This window comes from Hordeum vulgare, chromosome 2H (genome assembly GCF_904849725.1).
Source record: "Hordeum vulgare subsp. vulgare chromosome 2H, MorexV3_pseudomolecules_assembly, whole genome shotgun sequence".
Taxonomy (NCBI): domain Eukaryota; kingdom Viridiplantae; phylum Streptophyta; class Magnoliopsida; order Poales; family Poaceae; genus Hordeum; species Hordeum vulgare.
In genome coordinates, this window is record NC_058519.1 from 50489707 (window position 1) to 50495190 (window position 5484).

The following is a 5484-nucleotide window of genomic DNA, read 5'->3' on the forward strand; positions in this document are numbered from 1 at the left end:
TTTCAGGAGGCTACCACTTGATGAGTTGCCTAAAAGATGTTCCAACACTCAAAGGTGACAAATACACTGAGTGGAGGAAGAAAGTAGACCTAGCATTTGTGTGTGCTGAGGTGGACTGGGTTGCGGACACCCCACAGCCGGTCCAACCTCCAGAGCCAGTCAGATATGCAAAAGACACTAATGTTGCATGGGACAAAAAGAAGAGGGATCATGCTCCACTAGAGATATCGTTTACACTCGAAAATCAAAATTGGCTCTCCGCCAACAAATGCATGACATTTATAAAGACTACAATTGAGAACGTCATCGTGGGCTCAATTGCAGAGTGCACTTCCGTGGAGGAGTTGCTTACAAAGATAAAGAGCCAGTTCACTGGTTCTTCAAAGACATATGCCACATAGTTGATAAAGCAACTTGTGACAGAGAACTACAATGGCGGTGGTCATGGAATAAGAGAGAAAATCTTCAGGATGAGCGACATGTCAGCCAAGCTAAAGCCCATGGATGCGGATTTGGAGCTCAAACCTGCGCTCCTGGTCCACCTGGTGATGGCTTCACTACCGAAAGAGTTCGACACCTTTATTGTCAACTACAATATGTCACCTGAAAAATGGAACATAGAAAAGACCATAGTCATATGTCTCATGTAGTTCCCTGTCACACGTTGCTCTATCAACTGAGTTCCCTATAGTTCTTTGTCACCAGTTGCTTTATCAACTGAGTGGCTCCTTGAACTATGTGAAGGACAAGAAAAAGAACTTCCATCACAACAGCAATGGTTCCCCTTCAAAGCCACATGGAAAATCTTCCATGCCGAATCATCATCAGCAGAAGCCCTTTCTAGTGGACAAAAACACATGTCTCCACTGCAAGCAGACTGGTCATTACAAGAAAGACTGCCCCGACTGGTTAAAGTCCATTATGGCAACACTACAACAAAACATACTTTAAGTAACACAATAATGTAACACATAGAAAAATATATTACAAGTAAAACTACAGTAACACATCATTTGTGTGGAATGACTGTTAGTAACACATACTTCATGTGTTGGAACATTGTGTTACATCACTATTATTACTGTAACATCTAAATATGTGTTGGTGTAGATGTGTTACGAACTTTAATGATAGTAACACATAACCATGCATCGATACATAGTGTTACAAGCTCTATTATTGGGAGAAATAAGAAAAACAAAAAACAACTACATTCATAAATCACCAACACAGAGGGCCCATGTGCAACATATCTTTGTATCAATACATTTTTCCCTGGCAAATCCGTTTTACATTCTTTGGTCAATATGGTATGGAAAACAATACCGTTTGATTGGTAAACTAAATACCAAACTATTTCGGTATAGTTGCAATGGATATCATATCAACTATATTTTACTCGAAGTTTTGAATGACTCAACAATCACACATGCCAAATGCACACACTTTAGAATGATCATACAAATTTGAATATTTGACATCAATACTCACGAAGGAGCGCAAGACCATCAACGAGAGCTTAAGTTCTGAACTGTAGAGTCATACAACTATAGCATCAATCAAGCACTAATTGGCAGTCTAGTACACTAGTGTTGTACTAACCTAGAAAAGTTAGTTAAGAAAGTTGTTCGGTGCTAGTAAAGTACTTTTGAAGGACAACCACAAGCTCCCGATAGTATAACACAAGAATCGCCCGTAGCGGTAGTGGTAACCAAAGTCACTCAAACGGCAAAAAATTTACAGCAAGAGCGGCAAAAAGCAGCAGGCGCACAACATACCTCGTCTACCTAATCAAACGACAATACATCCCCCGACTGCAAGTGCAAGCTATAGAAGTCACAAAATCACAACACCTAGCACCTAGCTGCAAGTAGAAGCCATAGAAGTCACACACATAGACTGGTTCACAAGAACAAAGAAGAAAATGTTGCATCAAACGTCCAGGTTTTGGCATCAAACAAGTATCCCACATAAATGAAAATGCAATTTCAAAAAGACGTCAATTCAGTTTACAAGATGGTAAATCTTTTCTTTTTATTTTTGAAATGCAACACTCCGATTCCATACTCACACTGGCTTAGCCAAAGCGCTGTCCCGTCAAACAAGTACCTTGTCAGGCAGGTCCTCTAACCACAGATGTAGGCCTGCCTGTTGAGAGGCACCAAAAGCTGCAAGAGCATGCACCAAGTTATTACATGCCTTGGGGGCAAAATAAAACGTGCAAGCACTGAAACTTAGACGAGCGAAGTCCCAAATCTCTCTCAATAAAATTCCTTCTGGTGCCCTGTCATAAACTGAACTTTGGAGCGCTTTTATTAGTGTCTGGCAATTAGACTCGACCTCCACATTTTTCATACCCCATCAGAAGGCCGCTTGCAGAGCAGCACTGCATGACGTCGCTTTCGCTTGAAGAGCACTTGCTACATGTTGAAGGCGCCCCGCTCCAAAGCCTCTCACATCTCCATGCAAGTCCTGTATGACGAAGCCCCAGCCACCACCACCAGTGCCCTCAGGTGCAGAGAACGCCCCATCACAGTTGATTTTACAAGATGGTAAATCTGACGTGATACTTCTTTGACAAAAGGGTATCTATTCCTAATGAAAATCTGTCAAACATGAAGCTTAATTAACTTAGTAAGAATTTTTTGAAATTTTACAAGGTTCATTGTCGAAGAGCAAAAACTATGCAAGCATATAAAAGTTCGCTAAAAGGCGCATAGCTTCTTCATTCAGTTCACAATAATTCTTCTAATCCCCGCTTGCAAATTTCCTGAAAAATAAGATTCAGTAAAGCATTCAAGTAGAAGTTCATTACAAATCAGAAGAAGTTAAACTAAATCATATGTGGATGGTAATTATAATATAATGTGAACTTGGTGCTTTATGGTAGAGATAACATGTATGATCGAGCACAGATATGCATAACTGCACAAGCTAACAGAAACACAAGGGGGACAGGAAATTAAGAACCAGTAATTGGGTGACCTAGGAGCCCCCACGGCGCTTTGTCGTCTATAGACGTTCAATTGACTCAATTCTTGTCGAGCAGTTAATTATGTTACATGCATGCCACATCGGTCTAAGGGCATATTTTGCATTCATTTTGTCACTGATATTTGCCTGTTTTAAAGTAGCCCATTGGTGAAACAAAAAAACAACAGCAACCTATTCTATTGGGTGTCAGAGGGGAATTTACTATGAATCAGCTGGCACTTGGCAACGAGGTTCCGTTCTGCAGTGGGAGTGATAAAGAAGTTCCGGCACTTGACAATGAGACGTGGTTTAAGAGGATTCTCATCAACTAATATGGTGATAATAGAATCAAACCAATAGATAACAGAATCTCATATTTATTTTCAGTTGATCCGAAAAAGTATCAGGTTCCCTAATCAAGGGATAACAGAATAAACAAATAAAACCGTCACATCCAGTTTGCAAGATTTTTTACCTTATGTTTCCACTAAAATTTTGTGCCGCCAGGATTTGAAGTAGCGTCCAAGGTAATGGTGGGGTGGCTGTGATGTCCAAGACCAAGTGTTCAGTGCTCCAACAGCAGCAGCAAGCTACGAGACACACATTTGCAATCCAGGTCACAAACAAGTATCAACAATAAGCTATAAAGCTCCAAGTCTCAAACATTAAACTTCCAGGAAACAAAATACAGTATCAGGATCACACAATCACAGTAATTAGAGTGCTCATCATCAAACGATCAAAGTACCACATCACCTAATCTAAATCTGCGTATTCATGATAAAAAGCCGGAACAGGGGAGAATGGATTAATGGAATCAATCCACATACCTCAGTTGCCTAGGTATCGAGAGGTAGATATTGCAATTCGATCACTGGAGAAGAAGCAGAGCCAACCGCCTGGATGTGGATAAGGAGAAGCCCAGGTTATGGCCGCATCGGCAGTGGTGTCCTAAACTCCCGCCGTCTGCCCGTTTTCCGAGAGGTCGCCGGTGGCGATGGGCATGAAACTGAGCGCTGACCGTGGGCGATGTAGGCTCTGTACTCGGGCGGCGCCGACGGCGGCCAGTCACCCTGTCTGAATCACAGCAGTATTCCCGTGCTCGCCGGGGAGATGCGTCGCCCCTGGTCCACCTCTCCATGTGCCGCAGTCGGATACGACCCTCCTCGCTTCTTCCTGTCTACCTGGGCGGAGGACGGCCGGACGGGGGTGGTAAGGTGCGGCCAGCCGCTAGCGGGGAACCCGCGCAGGACGGCAGCAGAAAAAGGGATCAGGCAGGACTAATTCGGGGGAACGGGAGGGATTTTTTTCACAGAAAAATATACTAGAATTACGGTGATCTGGGAATCGACATCGAACCGCTCGGTTTCTTTGTAATCTCCCAGTTAGGGCCGGCTTTTCACGGTTCGATGGCATTAACGTCCGCAGAGCTTAACCAACCGCGTTAATGTCATCGGTTCCGGCTTTTTTTTATCAAACCATTGGTCTGGTTTGATTTTTAAACTATGTTTTTGCTGGTTTAGTAGCGTCGAGGCCTTGTTTGGTACTAGTGTTTTTGAAGAGATTGGTGGGGATAATCCCCTAAGGGATTGGGTGAAACCACAACCTTTACCCAATCCCTTCAAATCCCCATTTATCCCCAATACATTAGGTAGGGGTAGTGTATTGGGTACTGAGAAAAATGCACTATAATTTAGGGATTTGAGGGGAAATGTGGGGATGAAACATGTCAAATACACTAGAACCAAATTATGTTATGGGATATGTGGGGATTGAGTGGTTTGACCGGAATAATCCCCACATATTCACTAAAATACACTAGTATCAAACAAGGCCTGATGATTCCTAACATTTAACCAAGATCGATGCTAGGAGCCGGTCGACCATAACAAAGTCAATCAACTACCTCCTGGTTATCATATCATGTGCTAGTTTATGTTTAAAAAATTTCTCCGTTAATTTGGTCATCTTCTCTCGACCATCCCTACACATCGCACGACTAGCCTAGTGTATGACACCGGCAGTTAAATATTTTCATGATGTTTGTCTATGGATGTATAAGACGAGGAATACTTTTATCCGTCAGTGGCGGGGCTAGCTCCCGGCGACCTCGGGAGCTGCTCGGGCTGCTTCAGCAATTCTTCACTAAACAATACAAAGAAATCATGATTAATATTACTAATCACTTGGGCAAATGAGGGGCAACGCCGTTGTGTAAAGACTCTGCCCGGCTCCTTGAGCTGGCTGGCTCCGCCACTGTTATCCGTAATGCATTCCTTCCCCTCCATGGCATCACCTACCCCTTCTCTTCATCCATCGCATTGTCTCCGCCATCTTTCCTTCACGCCATGATAAAGCTTGTCCTGTCGCCTTCCCTTTTGTTCATGGCATCGCTCGCTTGATATTTCCACAATATTTCCCCTTGTCGGAAAAATGGTGTCGCTCGCACCCTCCTACCCCAGTCATGGTGTTGCCTCAGCAATCTCTCTTCCACGCCACGACGAAGCCTGT

At 43.3% G+C, this 5484-nt stretch overlaps 1 long non-coding RNA gene across 5 annotated transcripts; it reads right to left on the reverse strand.

Moving 5' to 3' along the window:
• Nucleotides 1-230: 230 nt before the first annotated feature.
• LOC123424820 lies at nucleotides 231-4256 on the reverse strand. 5 transcript variants are annotated; one of them, XR_006621743.1, is made up of 5 exons: nucleotides 3804-4253; nucleotides 3449-3563; nucleotides 2072-2770; nucleotides 1779-1864; nucleotides 231-603 (listed from the first exon to the last, which is right to left on the reverse strand). It is a non-coding gene; the product is annotated as an uncharacterized LOC123424820 (long non-coding RNA). The 5 variants fall into 5 exon arrangements; XR_006621744.1 differs by lacking the exon at nucleotides 231-603 and adding an exon at nucleotides 617-930; XR_006621742.1 differs by lacking the exons at nucleotides 231-603; nucleotides 1779-1864 and having other exon boundaries at nucleotides 1972-2770; nucleotides 3804-3872; nucleotides 3995-4256.
• Nucleotides 4257-5484: the final 1228 nt, after the last annotated feature.